Source organism: Crocodylus porosus, unplaced genomic scaffold, assembly GCF_001723895.1.
Source record: "Crocodylus porosus isolate Cpor-Errol unplaced genomic scaffold, CroPor_comp1, whole genome shotgun sequence".
Taxonomy (NCBI): Eukaryota; Metazoa; Chordata; order Crocodylia; family Crocodylidae; genus Crocodylus; species Crocodylus porosus.
This window is the reverse complement of record NW_017728948.1, coordinates 43171238-43194152: the sequence shown is the minus strand read 5'-3', so window position 1 is coordinate 43194152 and position 22915 is coordinate 43171238. Positions and strand designations below refer to the sequence as shown.

General features: G+C 46.1%; 1 long non-coding RNA gene across 1 annotated transcript in view; it reads left to right on the top strand.

Moving 5' to 3' along the window:
- LOC109321912 overlaps positions 1–7578 on the top strand; it is an 11006-nt gene extending 3428 nt beyond the window's left edge. The window contains exons 2-4 of the long non-coding RNA XR_002104213.1: positions 476–486; positions 5316–5320; positions 7458–7578. This is a non-coding gene — a long non-coding RNA (uncharacterized LOC109321912). The remainder of the gene's footprint in view (positions 1–475; positions 487–5315; positions 5321–7457) is intronic.
- The last annotated feature ends 15337 nt before the right edge of the window (positions 7579–22915 follow it).

Sequence of the window (22915 nt, the reverse complement as noted above, 5' to 3'; positions counted from 1 at the left end):
CCCCCAGTGTCTTGATGAGAACGAGGTGAGAGACAGTGTCAAAGGCCTTCCGGAAGTCCAGGAAGACTATGTCCACTGCTACCCCCGCATCTAATGATTTGGTGATCTGATCGTAAAAGGCCACCAGGTTGGTCTGACAGGACCTGCCACTGATGAACCCGTGTTGGTTGCCCCTAACCATTCAGTCCCCAGCTGGCCGCTTGTGGATGTGTGCCAGAATAATCTTCTCAAACAGCTTGCCTAGGACTGAGGTAAGACTAACTGGCCTATAATTTCCTGGGTCCTCCTTCTTCCCCTTTTTGAAGATGGGAACCATGTTGGCCCTCTTCCAATCCTCTGGCACCACACCAGAGCACCACGAGTGCTCGTAAAGCTGTGCCAGGGTTCCTGCAATGACCTCAGCCAATTCCTTTAGAACTCTACGGTGGAGATCATCCGGACTGGCTGACTTGAATACATCCAGTCCCTCCAGAAGTTCCCTAACTAGTTCCTCACTAACCCTTGGCCCAGGTGTGCCTCGTCTTGGCTGTTTCTTGAGAATACCAGCTAACCAGCAAACATCCATAATCATGGGTGTGAGAGAGAATTTTGATACCTTTCTGTGAGTCTCCTACATATCTGGTAAGCATCTAAAATATGATTTTATGTAATCTTGACTTGTCCTATAATGACTTGGTAACCTATATTTTAACAGTATCACACAGGGGTTTTTAAAAAATCTTTCACAAGCTGATTCTAACATGCAATTGGTATTGTTTCTATAGGACCTGATTCATCTTCTGTTATATTTATGGTTACATTAGGCCCTATCTACACATTACAGGTATTGTACTATTGATTGGTGAATTGTGCACTTACCTTAATACCAGTACATGAGCAAAGTACTTACCATGCCATAAAAAGCTTCAAACAGCTATCAAGGTAGACCTTGAAAATGTGTACTAACTTTATAATGGATTGCTAGCAAACTTTAATTTAAATGTGTAGAGTAGTCTTCTCTGTGGCTGGGAGTCCCATCATCTGATGGGACTCCAATCTGCAGGGGTGCACCATTCCCAGCCAGGGCTGCGAGTCCCACAATCTCAGGCCCAGCAGCATCCAACTGGGTCCTGGTAGCATCCCACAGCTGCAGGTGCCAGGTACCTGCAGCATGCTTCCTGGTGCCAGGGAGTTGTGGTTACAATCTCCCAGCCCTGGGGGTGCATGGAGCCCCTGAGGCTGGGAGACACAGCTGCCACAATATCCCATCCCTGGGGGTGTGTGAAATCCCTGGAGCTGAGAGGTCATAGCTTCTGTGATCTCCCAGCCTCAGGGAAGTGTGAAACCCCTAGTCCTGGAAGATTGCAGCAGCTGTCTCCCCTAGCCCCAAGGGCATGCACTGGGCACCCTGCAGCCCCTCAGCTGAAGAGGGTCCCAGCTACAGGTGCTTGCTTTTTTTTTTTTAACCTGCATGTGTAGTAGGGCTCAAGGAACATAAGAAATATTATAGTGGGACAGATCACAGGTTCATTTAGCCCAGAATCTCACAGTGGCACAGATACTAAGGGGAATAATATTTATTCAGGGCCTGTTTTGACTGATCCGTCTCCTCCCCCTCTTCCTATACAGCTTCCAATATTACCAGTAATTAGTTAATTAATACCCATGAATATGACCCATCTTGAATTGAATTTGTCCATTCCTCGTTTGAACCTGATTAAATTATCAGCCTCAGCAACATCATGGAAAGGAGTTCCACAAGTTAATTATACAGCATGTGAAAGAGTTTTTTGCATCCTTTTGTTTGTTTTAAGCTCCTACCCAATAATTTTCTTGGATTTAATTGTAGTATTGTGTGTGAAAGTGAATAATAAATCTTTATTTAGTTTTTCTATGCCATTCATGATTTTCTAGATCTCTGCCATATATCTCCTTCATCTGTGTTTGCTCTCTAACCCCCTGTTGCCTTTCTCTTACCTATTCTACCTCTACTATACACTTCTGGAGGTGCTGAGACCAGTCTGTATGCAGTATTCAGGATGTGGAGGTACCATGGATTTATGCAGTGGCATAATGGCATTTTCTGTTTTGTTTTCAATGCCCTTATTAATATATTTTATTGCCTACCAAATGCCCCCAGATAGGATGTGCACATTGTTTTTGTGAGGAAAAATATATTTTTTCAGGCCAGGAGTAACTACACAGCAAAATTGCCAGAGGAAAGCTTTATTAGCGGAACATCAAGAGCTTTAAAAATGAGAGATGGTTTTTAAAACCCAGGGAGAGAACAATGATTATTTAATTGATTCAGCCCAAATAGAAATGCTTCAGCCTAGTAGAACAGGACTCAAAGCATGGTTCTTCTATTCTGGGCAGAAAATTAGCTTCTCTGCTTAAGTCACATGCCCCAATTTTGACATACGCTTCATAGTGCCTGGTTTTGGGGGGAAAGGTGCATTTAGTATGCAAGTAAATATGGTAATTCCTAATGGTATATTTGCCTTTTTAACTGCTACAGGTCATGGACTTTTTTTGTATTTCATAGGTATAATATAAAACATGAAGAGCAGGATAATGCTATAAGCAACTCTTAGAAGAGAGGGAAGGAAGAAGAATTAATACTTATCCGAAGGTAATAGAAGTGATGGAAATAGTTTTACCCCTGAACTGTAAATAGTTTGTATGCAACTGACACTAGAAGACATCCATAAATCTTTTCATTTTTAGTTTTTAGGTTATTATAGTGAATTTAATTATAGCCTTAATATAATCACATTTGGCCTTCATTTGTATATGAGGCATAATAATTTCTCTCAGCATAACTCCAGGACAGTACATTAGTAATCCATAAACTTCAAAAGAGTTAGAAGTTTGAATTATTAATCCAAATGCATGAATACTAATCAGGATTTAATATGTAAGATTTTTTCTCTTCTAGAAATGGAATTGCCTCAAAATTACAAATTATTTCATGGGATTTCCTCTACTTCAGGGGTTTTCAATCCCTGGGCTGTGGCCCCGTGCTGGTCCACAGTGGGTCACCTGCTGGTCCACAGCATGGTCAGCTGCCATACCAGAAGTGGCTGCAGACTGGCAAACCATGGCCCCCGCAGAGCCAGGCAGAGAGGCTGTGACTCCTTTCACAGTCCTGAGGCAGCACAGGGTTTGGCCCACCCCCCTGCCTGGTTTGCTGTAGTTTGCCAGGCTGTGGCCACTTCTGGGCCACGGTCTGAGGGTTACAGATCCTCAAAAACAGTTTTTTTGATAGTTCCACTCAGGTTTTCAATAAATCCAGGAAATTTAAATAAGTGATAATCAGAGCAATACAAATACATACAGGAATCTGAATATTAGCTTCAATAAAAAAACAGACTTTCCTTAATTCTGACTCCACTTTTATTTCAACTTTTCCTGAATATTTCAGTACTGGAGAATGAAAGTGATCAATGGGAATGAAGACTATGCCTTCAAAATGTAAGCTTCCCAGTCAGAAGTGGGAACCAGACACAGAATGAAGCAGATCTTCTAGAACTACTTGAAGCACCAAGTAATCGTTGAATACAATAAAGATTGACCCATCCATGATAGAATAGTCAATAAGCTAACTGATGAGGGTGCTCACATGGGATTTTAGAGATCCAGGTCAAGTCTATGCTATGAATCAGCCTAATCAGAGAAAAAAAGTCTGCCACTTCCCAGGCTATTCTACTCTGGGGTGAGTTGTTTTTTCTCTCTCATCTCCCTGACAACCCCTTCTGGTAAAAAAAATCCACCATGAATCTAAGAAAGCTTCTGTGTTCCTATACAATATTTTACTTTACATTTTTTATAGAAAAAAATGTGCATGTCTACATGAGACATTTAACTGTGCTGTACTGCACAGTAAGTGTACACATCTACACATGCACATGTTTACTGCACATTAATATCACTTAATTATACCAGTAATACCCAGGTAAGAGACAAGGGCCTGAATAGTCCTGGGATCGGCGGGGTGCATACACCTTCAGAAGGCCTTAAATGCCTATACACTAATACTCATAGTATGGGGAACAAGCAGGAGGAACTTGCCCTCCTGCTACCTAACACAAACCCAGACATAGTGGGGCTCATCAAAATGTGGTGGGATCCAATGCACGACAGAGCAGTGAACATCAAGGGTATACAGGAGGGATAGAACAGGGAGGAAAGGCAGGGGTGTGGCGCTCTATGTCAAAGAACAATTCACATCCTCAACAAGCAGCACTGGGTCAGAGGATGGGCAGACTGAATTGCTCTGGATCAGAATACAAGGGACTTAACGGTGGGGGGATCTACTACAGACCACCAACCTGGGAGAAGAGCTAGACTTGGAATTCTCAGGTCAGTTTGCAGAGGCAGTTAAGTCAAAGGATGTGGTCATCATGGGTGACCTAAATTATCCGAACATCTGCTGGGAAGAGCAGTCAGCCAGGTCTGATGGCTCATGTAGGTTTCTAGCCATGTTACAGGACCTCCATCTAACCCAGGAGGTGCACAGTCCCACCAGGGGAAATGCTTTGTTAGACCTGGTCCTGGCCACAAGTGATGACCTGGTGAGGGGAGTGCGGGTGCGACCACCTGGGCAATAGCAATCATCATCTACTGGAATTCACCATCCAGCACAGGGTGGCAAAGGCCTGCAGCAAGACAGCAGCCCTGGACTTCAGGAGGGTGGATTTCACTGAGCTAAGGAGACTAGTTGGGGAGGCACTGAGATCCTGGAGGGGTGGGGAGTTGGGAGTTCAAGAAGAGTGGTCGGTCCTCAAGGAGACGGTCCTCCAAGCCCAAAGGGTGGCAATTCCAACATGGATCAAAGGGGGCAAGAGTGCTCAAAAGCCCCATGGCTAATCAAAAGCATCCAGGAACATCTCAAAGCTAAAAAGGAAGGAACAGAAGGGAGGGCCCATCACCAGGGAGAACTATACCTCCATTGCTCAGGATTGTAGGGGGCTGTTAGGAAGGCCAAGGTGGAGATGGAACTGGGACTAGCAACACAGATCAAGGATAACAAGAAATCCTTTTTTAAATATATAGGGGGTAAAAAGAAGGTTCTGAGTAATGTGGAGCCTCTGCAGGACATGCTAGGAGATCTGGTGGTCTCACCAGATGACAAAGCTAACCTATTTAACAATTTCTTTGCCTCCATTTTTCTGAGCAGGGACCAGGTCATCCCCCACACCAGGATCCCCAAAGGTCCCAGGGGAGACACAGACAGGCCCAGGGTCAGAGAGGACTTAGGGAACTTCTGGTGGGACTTCACGTGTTCAAGTCAGCAGGTCCTGATGATCTCCACCCCAGGGTGCTGAGGGGATTAGCACAGGTCATGGTGGGACGTCCGGCACAGCTTTACGAGCACTTGTGGTGCCCTGGTGAGGTGGCAGAGGACTGGAAAAAGGCCAATGTGGTCCCCATTTTCAAAAAAGGGAGGAAGGAGGACCCAGGAAATTAAAGACCTGTTAGTCTTACCTTGGTCCTGGGGAAGCTCTTTGAGAAAATTATCCAGTTGCACATCTGCAAGGGGCAAGCAGGGGAGTGTAAGCTTAGGGGCAACCAACATGAGTTCATTAGAGGCAGGTCCTATCAGACCAACCTGGTGGCTTTCTATGACCAGGTGACAAGATCCTTGGACAAAGGTGTTGTGGTGGACGTAGGCTTTCTGGATTTAGGACAGCCTTTGACACTGTCTCTCATCCCATTCTCATTAAAAAATTAGGAGACTGTGGTGTCAATGCCTACACTGTCAGATGGGTCACCAATTGGCTGGAGGGCCACACCCAGAGAGTGGTGGTGGATGGGTCATTTTTGACCTGGAGGGATGTGGGCAGTGGGGTCCCCCAGGGCTCGGTTCAACATCTTCATCAGCAACTTGGATGAGTGGGTGAAAAACACCTGGTTCAAATTCACAGATGACACTAAGATGTGGGGAGAAGTGGGCACACTAGAAGGGAGGGACAGGCTGCAATTGGATCTGGACAGGTTACAGGGGTGGGCAGATGAGAACAAGATGGAATTCAATACTGACAAATGTAGGGTACTGCACCTAGGGAGAAAAAACCAGCAGCATACTTACAGGCTGGGGAACTCCCTTCTTGTCAGCACAGAGGCAGAAAAGGATCTTGGAGTCATCATTGACTCCAAGATGAACATGGACAGCCAATGTGGTGATGCAGTCAGGAATGCCAACCCTACCTTGTCATGCATCCACAGATGCATCACGAGCAGGTCCAAGGAGGTGATCCTCCCCCTCTATATGATACTGGTCAGACCACACTTCAAGAAGGATGTGGACAACATGGAGAGGGTCCAGAGGAGGGCCACTCACATGACTGGGGGCAGCAGGGCAGGCCCTATGAGGAGAGGCTATGAGACCTGAACCTGTTCAACCTGCACAAGAGAAGGCTGAGGGGGGATCTGGTGGCCATCTATAAACTGGCTAAGGGAAACCAACAGGCAACGGGAGAGTTCCTGTTCCCCTGAGCACTACTGGGAGTAACAAGGAATAATGGCCATAAGTTGATGGAGAATAGATTCAGGCTAGATATCAGGAGGCACTACTTTAGAATCAGGGCAGCTAGGATCTGGAACCAATTTCCAAGGGAAGGGGTGCTCACTCCTACTCTGGAGGGTCTTTAAAAGGAGGCTAGATGGTTTCACCCCAGCATTCTTTCCTGACCATGGCAGGGGACTTGATGATCTGCTCAGGTCCCTTCTGACCTTACCAATTATGAAACTATGAATTGCAAATACAGGTAGCAAATTTACTTATGAGTAGTTACTGAGGAGTTATGCATGTGGAAATGTGACCCAGGAGCAAGTTTTAGCCCTAAGGCTCTGGGATGGGAGCCTCTGCTGCTGCAAGGGCCTCAGGTTTTAAAAGTCTGCAGGCACTCAGAGCCCTTAGGCACACCAGCAGGAAGCCTGAGGCCACTCCTGAGCAGGCTGCAGGGCAACTGCCCTTGCTTCCCTGCACCCTGGCACTGCTGCCTGGCACTGCACTGCTACGTGGCTGCAAGGCCTGTGCTGTTCAGGCTTGTAGGATGCTCCAGGCTGCTGCAGGCTCCATCCAGGTCCCGGCCCCTGCTGCAAGCAGCTTCTGGCTGCCAGGGCCAGATCCACCTGTCTGCAGCCCACACCCAACAGGCTGCCCTGAAGTCATAGGTGCTATGGGGCATTGCCTCTGCCATGCAGCTGCCAGTCCCAGGTTGGGCCTCTGTGCTAGGTGCTGTCCAGACCCAGCAACACAGGAACAACTGTACAGGGGCCATGATGGTGTCTTCCTCATTCACGGCCATGCCCACACCCGTGACTGACCCCTGGGGCCCCAACTGATTACAGGAGGAGACTGGTGACTTAGTGGCACTATGGGGTGAGGTAGAGGTTGATGACTCTGAACCTTGTGCTAAGCTGGGGTCTAAAGACAAAAGTTAAAATGTAAAATACTGATGATAATTACATAGTGCAAGAGGATGCGAGTTCGTGGCTAGGCCATCTGAGAAGAAATAATGAGGTATCACTTCCAGCTTATCTTACTATATTCATAGTGATTTTAACCAGGCTCCTATTAGTCTGGTATGTAACCATGTGGAATGTCTAGCCTTGAATAATTTGTATGGTAGATGTCTCCTCCTGATTTACTTTTGTTTTGCTGTTTCCTCTTGATTTACCTTTGTTTTATGTAGTGGTTCTTGTGGCACAGTGGGTTTCTCTCAGGCCAGCCATTGCCGGCCTCCCACCTGCCTCCGGGAATGCTGCCCACCTGTCTTACCCACCATGACTTGAAGGAAGATTAATAAGTTGTTAAATAAGGCAGGAGGCTGCCCATTTCTTGCCCCAATGCCAGGGGGCACGATCTGCAGCTCTGTTCCTCCCCTACACCTCAGCCCAAGCCTCGCAGATAGCATTGAGATGATAATAGCCACCAGCCCCACACTAGACTCCAGGACCCTCCTAATGGGACACCCCTTTGATCCCTCCACTCCGGTGGCCTGTGCTGTCTTCATCTGGGCTGCCAAGCTCCTAGCAGCTGGCTCCCCACTCAGGACCTTCAGCCATACACAGGCCCTGGCCTCACCTCAAAGCCAGGTGGGGTCCCAGGCTCATGACTCTGGGTGCCCCTTGTGGTGGTCGATTGGCCCTTTTGACCCTCTCAGTCCTGGACCCAGCATGGACCAGTTGAGAAGGCACTCTACCTTGGCCTCACTAGCCTCACACTCTCTCCAGGTCCCCCTTCACTGGATGTGGGGAGACCTTCCCTCTTGGGGTCTTGAACCCCCACAGGGCTCAGGCAGCTTCAGCTGTACCTGGCCCCAACTACCTCCAATGGTATGCAAACTCTCCTCTGATCTTGCACCCCCACAGCTACCTCTGATTGAACACAAACCCACCTGAAGGTGAGGGCTAGGGTTAAGTTGCCCCTACCTGCCTTTCACCAGGGTGATAACTGGCCTGGTCTTTCCTGGGGGCTTCTGCACCACTGAGAGTCCCACTGGGCCACCCACTCCTGGCAGGTACAGTTTTAGATCATGCCCAGGACCAGGAGTCTCCTGACTATCCCCTACAGCTCCTTCCTTACCTCCAGATGATCCCTACAGCCAGGCAATGTTGTTGCCTAGCTTCCAGGAAGCAAAACTGCCCTGTTTATATGGGCAGCCCCAGGTTCAAAATGGCTGCCCTCATCAGGTACCTCTCAGCTGCTAGCTTCAGGCCCTTAAAGTGGCAGGCACCTACAGTGCCCTGCCACGTTTCTCAAAAACCTTGTGTTTTCCCTGGTTAATCAGTTTATTGATATGTTCCAAACTTAGTAGTAATTCATTCAAATCAGAACTTTCTGATAACGAATAATGAGCAATTTAATTAACAGGAATCTTCTGTCAATTACTGCTTGGGACTCTGTCTTGATTTACACAACTGCAAGAGTGTTTTGAAGATGCTGAGCTAAAGGGTCTAAGAGGGGACTGAAAAAGAAACAGGACATTCTTCAAGAGTGAGAAATCTCTCCCTGACATGAATTGCTGGTGCACCCAAGCTGTCTTGAGAAGTCGAACAAGAAACAGACCATCTCTGTTTCTTCTGTTTCTATGCCTCAAGGGCATGCCCAGCATGAAATGTCCACTCTCCACCAGGCCTGGCATGGCCAGAATTCTGGAAGACACAGTCATTGGAAGAAGCAGGCACTGTGGGTGCTTCCTGCCCAGCTGGCAATCATGTGTGAAAGCACTTCAGTGGCCATGATGGCCTGGAACACCATGTACTGATAGCCCTTCCAGCTGTAGTAGGGGCAGTCTCCTTGGGGCAGGCAAGTGATGGGGATGTGGGTCCTGTTGAGGGCCCCAATGCACTGGTGAAATCCCAGGGCATGGAACCCTGTCCACTACCACAAAGGAGTCATGTATGCAGAGCACAGTGCCCCCCAGCACATCTTGGAAGGCGCTGCAAACCTCCAGGATGGTCTCCATGGTGGTGGCCTTGCCCACATAAAACAGGTGGCTGATGTACCAGAGCCTGGTGGGCGTGGCCAACTTGAGCAGGGTGAGGGCCAGGCAGGTGTTTGTGAGGACGGGTGGCCCATGCTGGTGTGGTACCATTCCAGGTGGGGCCAGAGCTGCTCCAGGAGGTCCAGGAAGATGTCCTGGGTAATGCAGAAAGCCTCCAATCACTGCTCATCTTCCCAGGTGTGCTGGATGATGTGTCACCACCAGTTCTGGCGGGCCCAGTAGGCCCAGAGGTGGTGGGGTTGGAGGCCCAGGAGGGTGATAACAGCCCCAGCAATGGCATCCTAGAGCCCTTCATTGGTGTCCCTGCCAGGATCCAGCTAGGAGGATGGGGTGGAAGTGGCAGGTGCATGATGGTGGCCCTGGAATGATGTGCAGCAGATGGGCAGGTGGTTGTTGCATGTGGGAGAGCCAGCAGGGCCAGATAGCTGTGGGACAGGTGGCAGTTGGTGCAGTGGGCCAGCAGGACCAGTGCAGCAACCAGGAGTGCAGGGAGCTCATCATCACTGCCAGGGGCAGGGGCTGGAGCAGCCATAGTGTGGGGAGGCACAAGTAGCAAGGAGAACACTGCTACATGCTGTCTCTGCTCTGGGCATACTGCTCCCGGCCAGGAAAGTGGTTGGCCAGAGAGCAGCAAGTAGGACTGTCTTTTGAAGAGGGCTGCCAGCTGCTGGCAACTGTAACCAGAGCCTGGATCTCCCCCTGGTGGTGGCAGGAGCCCAGTACAGGACCTTGAGAACTGGGAGCAGATTGGCTGTTCCCAATTCTCTGCATGTGTAGATGAATACCTGGCACCATTTACTCACAAGTAAACTGGTGTTGCATCAAATGCATGTGTAGACATGCCCAGAAAGTAAAAATTGGAGAAATGCCAATAAAGTCATTCTCATCTATTTTCTACATAGTAAACTCATGTTAAAAGCTTACTGCTTGAAATATCTAAAAGTGATTTTAATGTATTTTATAGGATATAACAGAAAAAATGTTTTGTCATACTGATAACAGAAACCTGTAACTATGGCATATAATAGAATTCTTTATTTCTTTGTTTGAAAATGTCAATAAAATGCTTTATGCATCAGTTTCTTTAAAAGCTTTCTATTCAGGTTGCATTAGAAACCATTAACATTAGTCAGTATCACAACAGAAAACTTAGTGAGCAGGTGCCTCACAAACTTAGTATGCATCTAGTTCATTATTTTGCTGTGTAATGTTGAAGAACTTCTAAATGAAGAGTTCCCATATTTTGAGATGGGATGATTTATTTATTCACCCTAATCCCATGCAGTAAACTCATAAATAAAAAATGAAAAACACTTGTGTGAGGAGACATTTTTCCCCTAAAAATCAACATTAGTTTAGTCAGTTTAATCCATATAATTTTATTAAAGAACTACTGTTTGTTTGCAAATATATGTGTGTGATATAGCATGTTTCAGGTAAGTTTATAATATGCTATACCTTCTGATTATAACTTTATCAGAAAGACCAAAAACAATTGCTTTATAGAGTTGAAAAAATATTTCAAACTGTGTTAGAACAAGCAGTTTGAAATACATAAGAAATTATGGTACAGTCTTCATTGATTATGCATTACAGCCTATTTAAAGTGTTTCTATTACATAGAATACAATTTACTTTTCTGCACATAAGAACATGATAGTTTGCTTTGGGGACATTTAGGGATTATTCTTGAAGTCTATATCCTGCTTAGTTCATAGAAACAAAAAGGACACATTTCTATAGGTCTTCTTGTGAATACGTGGTTTATGCCATACTAAGAAAGAATGCTAGCAAATTTAATTAAGTAATGTGATGGCCCAAAAAGTTCTCAATTTGCATGGGTTTTGGAAAAGTTATGGTTTAAAATCTGGTGAACAGAGGTGCATCTACACATGGAATCAATGTGAAGCAATAAACTCTGGAGCAGTTTCAGCCAGAGTAAATTACTCACAGGTGCAGCATCTATACATACACTTGAACAGCAGCAATTTGAGCCAGGGAAAAGCACTTTACACTAAGGCTGCTCAGCCCCAGTCTCTGAGTGGTAGTGTTGAGTGGTGGAGGTACTGGCTGGGGCACGAGGGTGCAGAAAGTGCAGAGCCATATGATTAAGTGGTAGGCAGGAGTCTGGACCCGGCCTGACAGGGCTGACTGAGTTCAATTTATGTCCACAGTGAACATCTACATATACATTTAATCACAGTAAATGTTGGCATAAGATAGTCCTTACTATGGCGTTAATTAGTTTACTGTGGCCTTATACCATTTCTCATGTAGACAGTGATACTTTATTCCTCACCTAATTAGTCTGCTCTGCAGTTAAGAACATGTGTAGATGTGGCCCATGTGTGCTATTATATGCTGCTTTTCCAGATAATCGCAATGAGGTTTCCTTCAGCAATTGAAGGCTGCTTATTTTGGCAGAAAGGAGTAATAGAAAATCATTTCACGTTGTACTGAATCTGCCAGAACATTAAACATTTGTCCCTAAAACTGTGAAATTTCTGTCATATTCACCATATATAAAATAAAAACATCCCTCCGGAGAGGGCCAATATAAAGCCTGAGCCCCACTTAAACCAACTTAGATTTCTTTCTAAGTGCTTGTATAGCACCTCAAAGTAGATTACTAGCACTGCCATGGTTGGCATGATGATAATCTAAACATTTTGGAAATAATCAGAATGAATATAATATTTTCTCAAGTTTTATGACATATAAAGAGTTAAACATATGGATAACTAGCTACTTTAATAATAATAACTGGCTGGAATGCCACTATAATATTAGTGTTCACTCAGTGTACACAGCAGAGTTAACAGATTTGGGCCTATGTTTGTTTGCTTTTAAAGAAAATTATATAAATTATATTAACAGGATAATGACCTATTCTAAGGGCTACAGCTACTAAGCCAACACTGTAATGAATCTATTTTCAATATGTACTAAAAATACTATGTTCAGCCAGAAGTGTTGAATGTAAGATTTATTTTCATTGCTTTCAATTAGGCCTGTGCAAAGCAGGTAGTATTCTCCATGGATTCAGATCTGGCCAATTTGGGGGACAGTGATTCAATTTGGTGATTTGAATCAGTGTCCTGAATTGATTCAGCTAAATCTCTGAATCATGCAGACCCATCCCCTGCCTGCTCTCCCAGCTGGCAATGGCTGCTCTGCCCACCCCAGCTCCTGGCACTTTGAAAAAAAAAGCCCTGACTCACCGGGTGCTGCCGGGAGGGGGGGAGATCCCCATTGCCCCCCACTACTCCACACTGTGTGGGGGGCTCTGCATGAGTCCTTCAGCACCCCCCACTGTCCCAACCATGGCTGCCCCACCCACCCCAACTCTGGCACTTTAAGGAAAAACAAACCCCAAAACATATGAACTCACTGGCTTCTGCCCAGTGAGAAGTGATCCCTGCTGCCCCCTACTGCCACATGGGGGGCTCTTTCATGAGCCCTCCAAAGCCCTGAGGCCACTGCAGGAACTGGTGAATTTGGGGTGTTTTTCATTTTTTTTCTGAAAGAGCTAGAGCTGGGGTGGGTGGGGCAGCCATTCAGAGGCTGGGACGGGGAGGGTCAGGGGGCTTGTGCAGATCCCCTCATGCAGTCGGGGGGGAACAGGGATTGCTCCCCTGCCCAGCAGCACCAGGTGAGTAGGGCTTTTTTTTTAAAGCACTGGGAGCTGGTGCAGGTGGGGCAGCCAGGGGGGGTGGGGGCAGGGGCCTGTGGGTTTGGGGAGCATGCAGGGGATGGGAGCTGGCAGGGGTCCCTCCCATGGTCCCTTTCTCCCTCCTCCAGCCTCCCCTCCCCTGTCCCATACTTACCAGCTCCGAGTCTGCTCTAGCTCCCTGCTGCAAGAGACAGGGACTGCCCAATCACCGATACTCCGAATCTTGTCCAAAGATTTGGAGAGCTTTGAAGCTATTCAGACCTTTTTATTGGTCTCCTGATTCAATTTGGATTTGGAAATTCATCCACCTAATGGGGATGAATCTCCTCTGAATCAGATCAGCACCTGAAGCTTTGTACAGCCCTACTTTCAACCTCTATTTTCACAAAATGTTTTTTACTTCCCCCATTGCAACTGAACAGGGGTCAGTGAAGATCAGCAAAAAGTCCCTTTTGGAAAAGTTATGCTGCTATTATGAGGATATTGGATGCATAAACCTTCTTCTCTGCAGTTGAGAATCTGATTATACCTCCTTGCCCTCCTCCTCACAGGAAAGGTAAAATTCAGAATTTTTATACTGAAATATAATTCACATAAAATCAAGAAGAAACATTTTATTCTGTGTCAGTATGGTATTGCTCTGTGGCAATATGAGTTACTGTAGAACTGTGAGAAGTTATTGTTCAGGTGTCATATGGCTCCATTTTCTTAGGTGGGCTAGACTCATAAACTCCCTTGGTTCCATTGGCTCACAGCTCTCCATTGAGTTACAGTAGTGCATCATGGGAATGCCACAAACTGCAACATATCATAGGAAATGTAAGAAAACCCAATTGATAGGGAGAATGCAGACCTGAGGCACCAAATTATAGCTCCCAGGCAACACCATCATGGCTCAAGAAATAATATGTACTGATACAAAGCAGGACATTAATTTGGCTCGATAAACCAAAATGACACACTTATTTTGAGAAGTTTTTGCCATGAACAGTTTTATAATTTTGATTTGTTTGCCATTAATACTTATATGCAACAATCAGAATTTCCCTTTCCAAAGAGATGAACTTCTGATTTCTGATCAGCTAGAGAGACAAAATACGTAATATGATTGGGCCTCAAGCTTACAGCATAAGCATAATAGTTGCAGAGCACAAACCCAGGAACACATACACACATTCAAATAACCTGGGAGAATTTTTCTAGGTTTTTTCTCCTGGTAGAAAAACTTATCAAGAGATGCCTGAACATTTGAACGCTGAACCCTTGAAGAGGAGAGAGCTTGTATTGCTGACACTGCACAGTTAGGGAGACCTTGTGCACACATCTCAGCATACTGTGCAGACTCTTTCAGTCTGCCTGGAAACAGCTGGCAGCAGTGTATAGGGTGTCCCTGATTGGCTTACCCAATTTGAAGGCAGAGCCTCCTTGAAGCACAATGTGGGGATCATGAAGGAGAAGTGTTCTGCTCCCTGCTGGGTTTTTTTGTTTGTTTTTTTTTTTCTGTTTTGGGCAGACCCAAACCCTCAGACCAACCATGATTTCTTCCATTTCATAATAGGCAAATTTTATTGATACAGAGTGATAGCAGATAAAAGTAACGCAGGCAAAGAAAACAAAATAACCCCCTCAATTCTATTAATCTACCCATTCCTAAGGCTTCACAAGGAGAATGGTATACCTGGCCAGTACATCAGAGCAACCCTGTGCTTTTGCTTGAATGTCAGATGTCAGAACCCTGGAGGTCAAGTTTCTGATGCTCAGCCCCCAGAAGGGGTGGGTGAGATGGACTGATGGCACACCATCTGCCCATGATGGCCTCAGGATCCCTCCTTGGGATCCCCCTTCTGCTCCAAAATCCCTCCTTTTGTATTTTCTTGTCTGGTGACTCTTCACTTCTGGGTACTGCTGATTGGTTTCCCTGTGGTCATCATGCTGTCTGTGTTCTGTTCTGTCAGCGTATCCCTTTGTTCCAACACACCCATCACATGCATACATCTTAATTTGGTCATTTACCCCACCCCTGCAGCTCTTTCCAAAACCTGTACCTCAATCACCCAACTGGGACATGGAGCTGGGACCTGCCCCTGACCAGGACAGTTCCCAGCCCCTGCTCCACACATACTCCCTAGTTTCAAGGACCAGGCTGGGAGACCCTTATCTCCCAGTGCTGGCCTTGCAACTGCAGAGCTGGTGCTGGGAGATAAGGATCTCCCAGCCCCTGCTCCCTGATCACAGATCTTGGACATGCATGACTCATGCCTCCTGAGACTAGGGGCGGGGAGGGCGTGGTAACAGTTTGTGGGAGGCAGCCGCAGTGTTGGCAGTGGGAGTGTGGAAGTAGTGAGTGGACACCACCTGCAGGCAGCTGCAGTGGCGTCAGCAGTGATGGCAGGCCGAGTGGGGACTGCCTATGGGCAGTGTCAGCAGCAGGGGTGTGTAGTGAACAGTGACCACCCACAGATGCAAGCAGCAGCATTGACAGCATCCAATCTCAGGGGGGCCACGTGTCCCCCACCCCCGTACTCACCCTACACATCACTTATGATCTTGGAGTAGGGGGCTTCAAGCTCCCTGCTGCTGGGTAGGGGGACATAGTGGTGGAGCCCTCCCTGGCAGTGGGCAGCTCCAGGGGCAGGAAGCATTCTCCGACTGCCTGGTAGAGGCTGATGGCTTATCGGGAGCAGATTTACTCCCTATCAGTCATCTACATGAGTGCTACTGCACAATTACTAATTGAAAGTAAATTTGCTACTTACAGTTGCAGTTTACTGAGTTGACTCACATTTTTACTTTGCAGTAAAGTGCGCTACTGCTCAGTTAAGTACCTTGTATTGATGTGCCCACTAGCACATAAATGAATGATACTCCTGAAGTGCATCAATTGTGTGTAGATCTCTGATATTACTATTCCCACCATGCATATTTGAGTGCTTTCTCTCTTACTCATGCACACATACAATCAAAAGGATGTACAATTATAAGTTTTTTGTGAATAAGATCAAGGAACTACTCTATCCAAAAGAGTGAAAGATAAATGTTTTGTTCTTCATTTCAAACTACCTTTTTCACAATTTACAGATATACAAATCTGTGAACAGATGGCCTTTTCTTAGTCTCATATTATCTAAATATTTAGATGCCAAGGTCTGAGGAGAGCGCCAGAGTAAATTTTTTTCCTGTATGTCAGTCTGATCTCCTTCCTCTGTCCGGTATCCCATTTCACTAAGCTATGTCTGCATTTGTCTCAGCTTCTTTGGATTTTTTTTACTCTAATGCAGTTATCTAGTTTTGTATATTCTTTAAGATGTCATATTTTATATTTGTAATACAGGGGCCTGCAGCATTATTACATAAAAAGAACAAAAGGGTGATTATCACATAATGATATTATAGGGTAATGGAACTTTAGATTGACATTTGTTGAAGAAAATCATTATTTATTTGTTTTGAAATGTTATTTTAAACTAATTCATGTCTCTGGAACATGTCATAGGCTTCAGTAGGGTGAAGATTTTATTAATGCAAAATAAGGTATGATGTGTCCAACAAATATATATGACTGTCATTGACCATGATTACTTTTACAATGAGATCAGATGCAATATCTGTACTTGGTCATTAGTTTGAAGTGAAATTAATCTCAGATGCATGTCATTTCAATAAGCAATGCTGTGGTTTAAGGTAAATCTATGTTTATAGCAAATTCAGTTTAGCAAATTATGAAGAAAAAAATAAATCTTAAGTAAATGGAAAAATATTTTATGGTTCAGACTGTGTCAAAAACAATTTGTTGATAAGCTCTGAAAAAGAAGAACAGTAGTCTGGGGGTTCAGCTTCTGGGATAAATATTTAGTATTACGCTTTAAATATCTACTTTACTGTTTCCATTAACCCCATCAAGAATTTATGGCCAAACCTTGCACTGTGCTTTGGAATTGCAACCTGCTAGCCCATCACAGAATATTTACTTTTTGGTGTTTTATGGAATGCATGCTGCCAATATGATTCAACGTAGGCCTATAGGACTGGAATCAAATTGCCTCAGTGGGTAAGTATCTTGGAATTGAGTGAGAATATATTCAAAGAAATTATTCAAATTGTTCTAGACCCAGAATCCTAAAAACTCATGGTATGGGCCTACATTTAGCAATTTAATATCTCCACTCATATTTGCATGCTCCAGTCTCCCTAAGGTCCTGCACTTAAAATTGTTCATTTAAAGCAAACTTTACTTATACCTGCCCCAAACACCCCCGAAATCACAACTAATTCACATTGACAGCACTAAATTCAACTCCAAAACAGTGGTACTCACCTTTTGTCCTATAGTCTACTGGTTGGAGCATTCTCTCAGGACATGGGCAACCTTCCTCCTCTGTTATTATGAGATTTGAACCCATATTTTTAAGGAGAGTACCTTCAGCACCACACTGTCACATATAGGTTAGGTGAGGGTAATCTTTATTCCTCCTATTAAAGCTGTGCCACTGAACAGGCAAGAATGCATGGTTCTTTAGCCTAGCAATTAGGGAACTCCTTTGGGAGAATGAGTCTTATTGCCTGGTTTGTGTTGCTGGCATTTTTATCTATTTAATATTGGGCTGTCATAATTACCACCCCTCAAATAACCCCTAGAAATAGCCTCACAAAAGAGGCTATAAACAGGATTCCCTGTCCCAAAGAAGTGTCTTAATCACTAAGCCCACCCCTCCTCACAAACACACGCCTGACCCTCACCTTACTCAAGTTGGTCATATTTATTGCTCCTGGGAGCACCATTTGAACATGTACCCAGGAACCGTGAATTCCAGAGCAATACACTTCTGAGTTTTTGACTTTTTGACTGTGTAGATGGGAGTTCAGCACATTGAGCTGGGTCAGAGAAGCTCCAGCAGGCAGGAGGCCTGGGGGGTCAGCTTGCCAGTTCAGGGCTACTCTCCTTGGTTCAATGTGCCATGGAGGGGCTGGCTGAGGCATAAGGGTGCTTTAGCCTGGGGTAAGTCCTGCAGTCATTTGCCCTTGCCAGCCAGGGCAGTGTCTACACATGCTTTGCTGTGGAGTTTTTACTCCACACCAGGATAATACTTGTATTTACAAGTATTATTTTGCTGTAAATAAATTAGTTTACTGCAGCTTAATAGGGTCACACATGTAGATGCTGAGATGTTTACTATGCAGCTAATTAGTCCACTGGGTAATAAACATCTCATGTAGATGCATCCTGAGACTGTTTGACTCTGCCTATAGTTTGGGCCATGTCAGTCAAATATTGTAAGATTCATTGTTATTGGTAAGGTCTTAGGCCTCCACTTAACCAGTACCTTGCCCTCCAGCAATGTCAGGGTGAGACCCTTAATTTACACCATCTGCATGATCTGATTTGCTGTTCCTGCTCACCTGCTATAACTTTGATGTTTTTCTTGGGAGACCGTTCCAGGCCGGTAGTCCATGGGATCTCACACCTGGGTTTCTTCATGAGGCTCCAATATCCCCTTTACCCCACCCATACCAAATCCATGGCTGAGATGGAGATCCCTCTCTGCAGGTCTCATTTACAGATGATACTGTCTCAACCATGCTCATCTCACATCTGAAGGTCAGTGACCTTCTGGCCATCAGCTCTTTGTAGGCTATGCTTTGTCTGCAGACTGTGGCCTTCACAGCTCAGCCCACCTCTGTCTTGAGATAACAGCAAACTTATGAGTAATACTAACAGAAAAGGTCAGCATCCACAGATGGGCCCTGGGGTTTTGTGTTCCTGGCCTGCAGGCCCCTGGTTGGGGCTTTTTGGCTTCCACTATTTAAGAGCCACCTTGGAGGCTCAGGAGCTCCCATTTGTGCTCCTGGCAGTCCTCTTGTGGGACCTTTCTTTGGGTCCCTTCCCCATCCCACCTTGGCCCGATCTGACCCAAGACTGGGCTATCTGGGTCACTCCAGCCAGTGTGCCCATCACTTGCCTTGGTGTCCGATCTTGGCTACCCACCTTGTTCAGGCCCCTGGCTGTTGTAGCTCCATGGCCCCATGTTGCTACCTGTCTTGCTGCCTGCCTCAGTGCTTGACACTGTCCCCAGCTCTCGCCTCTCTTCAGAGGTTCCCTGCTGGTGTGGTGGGTCAGCACCACTCGATCTGTTCCTCCTGGCCCCTGTGCCACCCACCTTTCCCTTATCACACTCCATGGTGTTTCCATTTCCTCTTCCCAGAGAGGCTCCGGGGTGTGCCAGTGTCTCTCCTACATCACGTTCTGCATCACATCCTGGTCCTCCTTCCAGAGTACCGTCTAGGTGTTCCAGCGCCTCCTATGCACCACACTCCATGGTGCTTCCCAGTCTTCCTTCCTGGGTACCTGTTGGGTGTGCCAGTGTCTCAGCATGCCATTCACCTCTGGCAGTGTCCCATGACATCTCCCTGCTCTCAGACTTGAATTTTCCCATGCCACCTTCACCTGTTTCCCTGGCAGCCTTTTCGCCTGCTATTCTCTTTGGTCTTGACCTCTTCTATTGCTGATTTGCAGGCTCAAGCAGCTCCAGAAATGGCACGCCTTAGCCAGCTGTCTCGGTGTGCAGCTGCAGCTGCTGCTCTCCCCTGAGGTGAGTACCAGGGAGAGTCAGGGTGGCTCCCACTTTCACATTCATGATTTGTTAAAGAAAACAGTGTATCAGTATATGTAATCTACTTTAATAACAGTTTTCTTTGCCATTATTTGAAGCTTTGTGGATACACTCATCTGGCTTTGAAAAGGCAATATACACTGTTCCTGAAATCATCCTCTACCAGCTTTTGCATGAATTTTAGAGGGAAACATATCATGATATCAACAGTGGTGATTATCTTAATTATATGCTATTCAAATACCACTGAAAGGATTAATTACTAATGGCTCTATTCAATATCCGGTGTTGCTTGGTTTCTCTGACATCTAAGTCTGAACAAGATGGTGGAAATTAACTTTATACTTACCTCACCAATTCATCAAGAAACCAGGCAAGCTCAAAAATTCAGTGCTTATTCTTTTTTACAAATTTAAGTTACCATAAGTTTTAGAGTGGCCTGCAGGCAGATGAAGGATCCTGTACATGGAGTTGTATCGTAAATCATTAACCTTAATTCTATTCCCTGCCCAAAATTGCAGTACTAATTCCACGTTGTTCACAACTATATTCACAGAAGGGAAAATGGATTTGATGTCTCAATAATAAACAGTGAAATAAAAAGCAAAGCACTATACAAAGCTTATGTAAAATTTGAAATTTTTTAAATGTTTGCTTTGAAGAATAAGCAAGGTCACCATGTGTGAATTCTGTTTGCATTCTCCTTGCTGGTGACATGTTCTGATTGAGTCCTGCTGAGTTGCCCTCCACTTGAAAGCAGATAGGTAGACTGCAGAGAATAAAAGGTGATTTCTGTTCATGACTAGATGATGATGGCTAATAGCAGTGCAATCTTACTCTTTTATGTTACTGACATACACTTATAGGGCATGTCCACACATGCAGGCACGTGGGCTTGCAGCAGCTCAAATAGATGCAGTGCAAATTTGAGCCAGGGCTTTTGCCTCAGCGCATGTGCCCAGACATGCACTTCAGCATGGTGCAAGTTGTGACACTTGGGTCAAAAGAATCCTGCCTGGTTCCTCACAGATCTACAGTTGTGGGGAGCTAGAGCCTAGAGTCAGCACCTGCGCTGGCCCCAGCAATGTAAAGAGCTGCCCTGTCCTGGATCCATCAGTACAAAAAGCTGCCCTGACAAGTAGCTCAGGGCTACTCACTCCCAGGAGCTTCTGGGGCCTGGCCAATGGATACCTGGGGACACTACCCCTTGTGCCAGCTAGACTTCTGAAGCAGCCCTGAGAGTTCTTTGCACACTCCACCCACTGGCAGTGGGGGTTGCTGCCTGGCTGTGACCTGCTGTGCACCTGCCAGACCTGGATGGGGACTGCACAGCCAGTAGAGGCATCTACTGGGTCCCTCTGGGCCATCTGCTAGTGGGCTGTGGCTGAAGAGTTGGCCTTTTTGTGGGACTACTGCCATGTGTGCTCCTGCCCTGCCATCAGGGTGGCTATCACCTGGAAGATGTTCCCAGTGTGGTGGCCCTCTTTGAACTGTGAAAGCATGTCCTCCTGTCCCCAATTGGCCAGGAGGTCAGCAACCTCCAGCTGGGTCCAAGGTGCCAGCTCTGAGCAGGCTCCTCTGCCTGGGTCCTGCCACTTGACTCCCTAGAAGAAATTTTGCTGTTCCCTATTTGAAAACTGAAAAATCTCTCATAAAAAAAATCCCAGTCACTGTATAAAATACCCCAAAATTCATGTTCCTCCACAATTAAAACAAAAGACCACTATATATAGAGAGAGAGCAAGAGATAGGCAGGCAGAGAGGCAGTGATCAGTTGGGCAATGTTTTATTGATATATCTACAGTGTTAAAGCAATTTGGAAACCTACCAGTGTCTTTATCATCATAATAAAATGATTTCTAAATACCTATATGTTTTGCTGTTTGTCTTTGGTTTTCTTACCATAGAGCAGTTAGAGCTCCCTGTGACCCCTTTACTAACCAGGATGTGGGGACAGCTGCCCCTCCAGCCACAGCTCCTGCGAGCAGGTCTCACTGTCTGGCAGTTGGGCACACAGCGCAAGGTGGCAAAGGCCTACAGCAAGGCAGCAGCCCTAGATTTCAGGAGGGCGGACTTCAATGAGCTAAGAAGAATAGTCAGGGAAGCACTGAGGTCCCGGAGGGAGGGGAGCCAGGTGTCCAAGAAGAGTGGTCGCTTCTTAAGGAGACGATCCTCCAAGCCCAAAGGGAGGTAATCCCAACACAGATAAAAGGGGGCAGGAGGGCGCAAAAGCCCCCATGGTTCACCAAAAGCATCCGAGAATGTCTTCTAGCTAAAAGGGAGGCGTACACCCAATGGAAGGGAGGGGCCATCACCAGGGAGGATTATACCACAGTTGCTCGGGGATGCAGGGGGGGCAGTCAGGAAGACCAAGGCGGAGATGGAACTGGGACTAGCTTCCCAGATCAAGGACAACAAGAAGTCCTTTTTTAAATACATAGGGAGCAAAAAGAAGGTTCCGGGTAATGTGAGGCCCCTGCAAGACACGCTAGAAAATTTGCTCTTCACAGCAGATGACAAAGAAATCGTTAAATATGTTGGCTTTGCCTCCATTTTCCTAAGCAGGGACCGGAACAGTCACCCCCCCTCTGGGCCCCCCTTAGACCAAAGGAGAGGCACACCTAGGCCAAGGGTTAGTGAGGAACTAGTCAGGGAACTTCTGGAGGGACTGGATGTATTCAAATCAGCTGGTCCGGACGATCTCCACCCTAGAGTACTGAGGGAATTGACAGACGTCATTGCGGGACCCCTGGCACTGCTTTATGAGCACTTGTGGGGCTCTGGTGTGGTGCCAGAGGACTGGAAGAGGGCTAATGAGGTTCCCATCTTCAAAAAGGGTAGGAAGGAGGACACAAGAAACTATAGGCCAGTTAGTCTTACCCCAATCCTGGGCAAGCTTTTTGAGAAAATTATCCTGCGCATGTCCACAAGGGGCCAGCAGGGGAAATTATGCTTAGGGGCAATCAACATGGGTTCATTAGCGGCAGGTCCTGTCAGTCCAAACTGGTGGCCTTCTATGACCAGATCGCCAAATCCTTAGATGCAAAGGTAGCAGTGGACATAGTCTTCCTGGACTCTCGAAGGCCTTCGACACTGTCTCTCACCTTGTTCTCATTAAGAAACTGGGGGACTGTGGTGTC